The 8419-nt window shown below is 37.7% G+C and overlaps 1 long non-coding RNA gene across 2 annotated transcripts in view; it reads left to right on the forward strand.

Annotated features, from left to right (window-relative positions):
- The window catches only part of LOC111737889, a 91448-nt gene that overhangs the window by 13210 nt on the left and 69819 nt on the right, over window positions 1–8419 (forward strand). Inside the window, exon 2 of one of the 2 annotated variants that reach the window (XR_002779610.1) lies at window positions 1925–2170. The exons of the other annotated variant lie outside the window; for it this stretch is intronic. This is a non-coding gene — a long non-coding RNA (uncharacterized LOC111737889). The remainder of the gene's footprint in view (window positions 1–1924; window positions 2171–8419) is intronic. 2 annotated transcript variants of the gene reach the window in all.

Consider the following 8419-nt stretch of genomic DNA (forward strand, 5'->3'; position numbering starts at 1 on the left):
AGTTAAGTAGTAAGTTTAACTAATGTGACAAAGATCACCAACTGTCTCCAAATGTCCATATTCCCTTTACCTTTTAGGAATAGAATGGCTGATTTTTAGCTGGTCTTTTAATCTCTTCAAAGAGATTGCATTTTTGAGCCTTCTTTGCAGCTGAGTGTCATCCTGATTAAGTCTGATCCAACGGATGTGAGATGTGATGTGTGTAACTCCTGGGACTTCTTTCTAAAGGGAAGACCACTTGCCTTGGACCTCAGTGAGTGATTCTGATGATGGCTCATTAAACCTAAAGAGATAAATGGGAGGTAAGTCTGCAGAGGTAGTGGAAAATGAAGAAAATGATAGATACGGTGGATTGCAAGTTTTAAAAAATTGATGTAAAGTATCTGATAAAGAGAATACTTCAAAGGTAGGGATGGTGGTCAGAGAGTGGAGCGCTTGTAACTGTAATCCTTGGGCAATCGTATGACCATAGAAGTTCGTAGCTGAAGTGCGATAAGGGGGGAAATCATCAGAAGTGAGGAGTACAAGGAACTAAGAGGCCTCAGCATTGGCTTGGTCAGACATCAAGAATGGCAATAGGAGTAGGGATAAAGAAGAAGATAGATGGCCAGGTGCTAAAATCTTCAATAAATGAGGGGAGACTTGGAGGTCAGCGGGACAGCAATATTTGGAGTTGTAGTGTCTGATAGCATGAACTTCAAAAGATCTAAGTTTTAAAGAAGAAAAGTCTACGTCCTCTTAGAGGACTGTAGGGCAGGGGAAGCAATGCCCATAAGGAATAAGTGGGTTTCAGTCAGGGCATGAAAGTGAAGGGAATGCTCAGAGAAGATATCACAGATATTGATGATAGGTCATGAGTCTCAGAGGGCCCAGGAAGGGTTCAGGGAGTTAGGAGGAGTGCAAGAGGGAGTTGTATTCATGGATTAATTGGCGTAGTATGGCAAAAAAGATTGGGACATCTACTGGTGCCTGAGGCAAATGGAAACCTGAGGCATGTTGTAATCCTGAGGGCCAATGAGAGGAAGGTCAGGAATTGGTTTAAGGTGAGACTCATGCAGCCCATTGTGGTCTGGTAGCTAAAAGGATGAGTCAAGATATCTGAGAAGTTGGTCTCTTAGACAGTTTGCAGTGATGAAACAGCCAAAGGAGCAGCAGTATCACTGGAAGCTCCAGGAACTCTGTTAACTCTCATTATTTAAAGTCTGTGAGCCTCAGTTTGTCAATGAAATGAATGAAATGAAGTAATCATGGTACTTACTTGATAATTAAGAAGATTAAATATATATTAGATAGAATTAATTGCTCCAATTCTTCACCCCTCCTTATGTATAGACCTTTTGTATGTGACTTTGCAGTACCATATATAGGTAGAGTCTATATTCCCACCCCTTTAATTTGGGCCTGACCATGTGACTCAATTTGGCCAGTAGAATTTGGTAGAAGTAATGGTATACTATTTCTAGCCTTAAGCCCCAAGAAGCCTTATAAATTTCCACTCTTGTTCTTGTACTGCTGCCTCTTCATGAAAATGACGTATCCAGGCAAGTCTGCTGGATTTAACAGGAGGATAAGAGACACATAGAATGGATCTATCCCAGCTAAGAAGCTAAGATGTCCCAGACAAGCCCAGCCTAGGGCAGAGCTCCCATCCAACACTTAGTCACATGAGCAAGCCCACCCTAGGTCAGTCAGTCCTCAATAGACTCACAGATATGTGAGCTATAATATTAGAGAACTATTGTTTTAAGTCACTGAAGTTGGGGTGATGTTACATAGAAATAGCTAACCAATATAAAATGTAAGGCATCCAACACAGTATATGGCACCTGGTAATCACTCAATGTTGGTGTTCCAGTTACTATAACTATGCAACAAATTACTCCAGAAGTTAATGGCCTGAAACAATAATTTGTTATGCTCACAGATTATGAGGATCAGGAGTTTGGACATAGCAGTGGAAATGGCTTTTCACTTCTCTGTGACATCTGATGCCTCAACTGGAAGACTCAATGTCTAAGAGTTGGAATCATGTGAATCTTCATGCACTTCTGTGCCTTGGTGATTTTGGCTGTTATCTGAGACCTTAGCTGGGACTGCCGACTGAACACCTACATGTGGTCTCTCAAATGTGGCCTGGGCTCCCACACAACATGATAGCCAGGGTCCAAAGGTGAGTGAACTGAGAGTTAGGCAGAAACTATATCCTTTTATGACCTAGCGTTGGAAGTCGCATAGCATCGCTTCCAGTATGCTCTATTCACGGGACCAGTCATAAGCTCCAGATTCAAGGGGTGGAGAAATGCCACTATTTAATGGAGACTGGAAGGTTCTGGAAGAGCATATGGGACTGGCAATCACTAGTTTATTCTCTTTATCTATGAGTCTGTTCTGTTTTTTTTTTTTTAATTTATTTTGTTCTTTAGATTCCGCATGTGAGATCATATGGTATTTGCCTTTGTCTGATTTATTTCACTTAGCATAATATCTTCGGTCCTCTTTAAATTCATAATTTAAAAATTTCAGGAGAGTATAAATTGGTGTACAGCCTGTTATTTGATATTTTTTGTAGCAAAAGAAATAGCTTTTTTTTTTTTTCAGTTGGGTTTCTGATAAGCTATTTGGCAGGCTTGCAAGATAAACACAACCAGGGTCAGAATTTCTAAATTGTTGGTTCTCTTTTGCCCCACCATTTAGTCTGGTCACTAAGTGCTTGTATTCTCCTGTTTGCATTGAGCCTTTCTCCTTTATTGCAATTGTTATTCCCTTATTACAAGTATATTGAGAATAAAAGAGAGTAGATTTTGTACAGTCTGGTGAATCGGAAAATCAAACATTCTTGCAGCATTCCTGACAGCAATAACTTCAGAGTTGCAAAGAGAAAGAAAAGCAATAGTAAAGGGACTTTCCAGACTGCAGAAGCTCGAAGGGGGAAGGGGGAACTGACATCAAGAGATTACAAGAACATTTACTAAAATACAGAGTGAATTTCAGTCACATTCAATTATATGTTAATTTATGCTTGCTGATTCATATTGCTTTTGGCATATTTTTGCCACATACTAAGAAAGCCAATTCTCTTAGTCGACTATTGCTTTTTACAAGGAGGATAAATCTAATAAATATAAAATATTAAAAGGCAGCTCACAAGTGTTAAAGGCAGCAAATGAGATATACAATAGGGGTTTTACAAGAGTCCAATATGGGAAGAATGATTGGAATCTCTTTGGTCTCTGAGATATGTTCCTTTCTCTGCCATTGCCACCAGATCAGTCTAGGCTCTCAAGACTTTAAGCCTATTAGTGGAAAGAAGAGATGGGAGAAGGGAGAAGATGAGGGAGAAGACAGAAAAGAAAAAAACGTCGTAAGCTCTGGGGTTTGTTCTTGACAGGTGGAGAATAGATTTTATCCTCTTCCGTTCTGTTGACCCAGACTGTGTTAGTGGAGGAAAGTACAGGTATTTTGACTTTAACTTAACTCCATCTGAAAATATTATCGGTAACTTTTCATACCTCGAGAGAAAAATTGTGAGTTTATGTAAGTTCTTCTTGGAGATCTAACTTCTCTTTGGTTTGGAAAGATACTTCAGAGGGTCCATGACAGGATATGATGGAATGGAACTAAAATTTGCATTGCATAATAAAGTGAGGTACAGTGAAGGCTCATTATACTTTTATTCAAGTTATTTAGTTGGTAATTCCACTCAGTAGATCTGTGAGGCAGATAAAGGACACCATCACGCCTCAAACAGCCAAGTCATGTTGGTAAAATTCAGGGAATAGTTGTGTGACTCACTTTAATGACTTCCCCACATTGGCCGTGAACACATTATTCACGTAGCTGGGATTGTGGGTGGTAATGATTCTGTCAGTATCCTCAATGAAGAAATTGAAAAATTAATTGAGGGTCATAGAGCGACTTTTATTAAAGACTTATGCTTTAGTCTACTTTATCTTATGGGAAATTTAAGTGATTTTCAAGAGTATTCACTTTAGAACTTAATCCCCACTTAATTTGGGATTTTAAGAAGAGTTTTCGGTTTTCTCTTGGCAGTCCGAGAGACAGTAGTTTGACGGCTTGAGGAGTTGGCTCCATTTACTCAGGCTAGAGACAAGGGAGAAAGATGTTTACAGATTCCCTCTGTGGAATATGGGCAATAACCCTTAGAAGCAACAATGTCTGATTTGTTTTAAGTTTTTTCCTGCCTTGTGCTGTAAATACTCACCACTGATTGCTAACCCTTGGTAAACATTGGTTGTATCACCAGCCTTGAATTATTAGTTCCCTGCAGAATGGAGAAAGAGGGCTGCCTTGATTAAATACTTCATACAAGTCAGAGTAGAAGCACGACGTAAATGTTAGCTCATATTGTTATGTTTTAGGAATGCAGAAAGCTGCCCAGCATGGAACAATAGATAGTTGAAGGTGATCAAGGAGCTGGGAGTTTAAAATAAAAGCTGACCCACGACAGTGAGGACACTTAAATTCCCATCTTCACTTTCTCTCCTTCTCAACTCGCCTCCCCCACATACTGAGGAACACTGTGGAGCATGCCTGGCTTTCAAGTTACATGAGAAGTGATTCCACTTGGATATTAAAGGAAAGGAGGGCCTTAGAAGGCTAACGCCTCATGATAATGTAGGACCTAGACAACTAGGTTTCAAAATTTGTTCAAGAAAACTTTTGGGTGGATAAGGAAAAGAGTAGAATTTTCTTCAGATTCCCCAACTTAAGAAAATTTCATGCTCCTATTTGGCACCTATTACAGTTTTCTGTACCTATTACAGTTACTAATATCAGTTAATATCAGTTAATTTCTAATATCAGTTAATTTCATAGACTAGGCTAATAAAATTCCATATGTTCTGTTCAGGACAAAGTTCTCTCCATGGCAGGGGGCCACTGAACTGGTCTGAGTTCTCCTTTTGTAGATAATTGTATTTTGAAATATGATGTATTTTGCGTTAAGATGTCCATGGTCTATTTGAACTAAACACAAAGCTGTTTCTTTCTTGCCTGTTTACTCTGAAAAACCTTTATTTTCCTTGTCCTTAATCTTTCCCCTAGTTCAGAATACCCAGCACATTGTCGACAGATTGTCTTTCCACAATAATGCTTTATTGGCAAGATTCTAAAATGGCTTCAGAGCATTTACAAGATTGAGTCCACCCTTGGGCTAGATGCAAACTGTATCACTGGTTGGCCTAATTATCGATCTTATTTCTTGATATACATGAACCGTTCACCCAAACTCATCTCCTGCTAATATAACATACTACTTTTAAACCTGCCTCTTCTCAACTCTAAACTCTATATTGATTTTTTCCCATCTGAGTTTATGTTGACATTAGTCATTTGGATTCATCAATTGATTGAACAGTTATTTCTTGAGTGCTGACAATATGCTGGGAACATAATGCAAATTTGTTATTTGATGATGTGCTTTTATATTTCTCACTTATTATATGTGTATATTCTTATCATGAAGAAAACCTTAAGGACTGAATCATTTTAATTTGTTTTCTCACAGAATTGGGCACAAAATAGGACTGCAATAAATACATCTTGAACTGACTCAGTTATGGCCATGATAAACTTAAATAGGATAATTAAACTTGTTAACCTGTCAGCCTATAATCACTAACTATATTAATAAACATTTTAATAGATATTTTTCATTATGCCTGACCTCATTAAATCTTGTCAGTGATCGATTTTGTTGAAAATATTTGATTAATAGCTCATTTTCATAGCTCGAAAAATGGTATTACAGATGATAATCAGCAGAACAATTAAAAACAAAATCTCACTTCTACAGAGTTAGCCAGTGTATAGACTTTATTACATAGGCACACATTACATTTTTAAAGTAAACTGGTTTTACATAAAATTAATGACAATAGTATAAAAAGTTATATCGAATGAGGGTGGATGATAAATGAAAGAAAATACAAGCCTTCGATCAGCTAAATCATTTATTAGGTCTTGGGTCTGTCCATCCTGACATATTGAAATTCACTATGGACATTACAAAAATGGAGAGTGAGGAGGGTGCTCTTTCATCACTCCCTGGCTAAAACACTGATTCTGTTTAATTACTTGAACACAGTAATATTTTCTCCAGGTTCTGCTGACGGTTGGACACAAAGGTTAAATGAATGCTCGCTTAGGGTCGGAGGAGTTCATACTCTTCCCTTTTGTCACCTCCATACGTCAAAACCCTTGAACACTTTGGTCCAACAGGTTGTTCTCAGAATCTGCACATCCACTTTCCCAGAACTGCTCCCATTGGATACCATGTGAGGTCACTGATCCTGAAGCCCACAGTGCTTAAGGCTTCAGTCACAGTGTGGCTAGATATTGTCCACAACTAACATTAAGAATTTGATCTGAGGCAGAGGATGTTGGAATTTCTTGCTGTCCAGTTGGAATTGAGCCATTACATTTGACCAACTCTAAGTACAAGAAACTAAAATCATACAAACACATACCACAAAAAGAGATGCTATTTTATAGTTTGTACATGTTTTAAAACTTTTTTACCTACAATTTTATGTTGCAAAGAGACAGAGCATATAGGGAGAACTGACCTTCTCCCTCATCTCATTTTGCTGTAACTCTATGGTGATAGTCCCAGGATGTTTACCGAGTGTTTTTATCTTCCCTCGATTTCTGCAGTCTTTTGTATAAAAGAGTATATCCATAAGCCATTGATCATCCTGACTTGGCTCCTCAGTACCTGGGAATGTTAGACCTACTTCTGTTTTAAGTGGTACCCAAATCCAACTTCCATTTCAGAGACCCGTCTGCTCTTCTTCACACTCACGCCACTGATGTGCTGGTGGAAATCCCAGTGCAGTTCCAATTGATCCTTACCATCATTTTGATCCTCCATTTTTATCTATATTTGAAGGCAATGGCAAAATAGAGGATTGCAAGATTTTCTGTGTTTGTTGTCTGGACAGATGGTAAAGAATAAAGACATGAAAAAGAAAAGATAGGCTAGCCAATTTTCCCAATCTTCAAATTTTAAATTTCTTATTTCTTGAGACAATATGAAGAGTCCTGTTGACATGAAGTGTCACTGACAATGGGGGAAAAAAGGTATTTTGTAAAATAATCCATAAAACTGGAAAGGACCTGAGGGAACAATTAGTACAGCTTCCTCACTTTTTTTTGGCTGAGGTCGCTGAAGCCCAATTGGGAAAACAGCAAGTCACTTAAATTGGTGATTGTCTCCATGATTATGTCCTTTGAAAATTCATAGAAACCCCAATTTTACTCCCACCGATGACTTTACACCAATAATCTTCAGTGTTCTTGTGTTTGGCCTTAGCTCCCTTTAGGGAACATGGCTGCTAGTGTAGCACCTTGACCAGAGTAAACGCACTTGTTGGATTAATTCTATTGTTTATCCTGCTACGCAATCTTTTCTTTTTCTTAGAGCTCCTTACTTTTAAGGGATGGCCTCTAGTTCAAGCATTTTAGGTTTGACGGCCAGTGCTATATTTGTCATCTCTCTATAATCTCATTCATTTTCAATATGAATATCTTTTCATATTGAAATTCTACTTTTTTAGTCTGTTCTTTTATAGCTTTTCATTACATACAATTTCTATCTGCCTTTCTCCAGGCACTACTAAACATATTACTATGGACAGTTTCTTTACAGGCCTGGAATTGAAAATTCAGAGATATACTTTCTTAAAAAAAATGTAAAACAAAAAGACTAGACTCGCAATCAAATTTGCTAAGGCACACTAGAAGAAATATAAAAGTTCCCTATTCCTGCTTTAGTTAATACGAGGGAAAATATTACTGATACGCACATTTACTTTCTATATTTATGACTGCCTCATACATTTCATTCAATTCCTTACACATAAATATGAGTCAGAATATCCAAAGCAAGTTTCATTTACAAAGAGCATAATTAAGAAATAGTAATTTGTAGAGAATTGGCGTTTAGACATTGCTGAGAATGCCAAGACTAATTTTATATAAAGAGATGTCATGGTTTAGATGGGACTTGGTAGTAAAGTGTTAGAGATGATTTGTTTCTTAGATAACATTTTTTGTGGATTTAATTTTTCATCAGTTTTGTTGGAATTTCCTATTAAATTGCATTCTTAACATGATTTAAACCCTAGATATGCTAGAATTAACTTATCATCATTTGTAGAAGAGCTAGTTACCATTCCCAATGGGGAGAATTTCTAAAAGTATGCTAGGTGGCAGTGCTTCCCATTCAAATCAGTTTAATCTTCCCAGGGTTTAAAAAAATTCTGCTCATTCTCTGCTTTTCCACTATTAAACTTACTATGTGACTTAAAGCAGCTCTGAAATCATGATTTCATTTCACGAGTTTCGGCCTTACAATCTCAGACCTCCAACTTACTATGGCAAAAGACACAGCAACTTT

This window comes from Pteropus vampyrus, unplaced genomic scaffold (assembly GCF_000151845.1).
Source record: "Pteropus vampyrus isolate Shadow unplaced genomic scaffold, Pvam_2.0 Scaffold32, whole genome shotgun sequence".
NCBI lineage: Eukaryota > Metazoa > Chordata > Mammalia > Chiroptera > Pteropodidae > Pteropus > Pteropus vampyrus.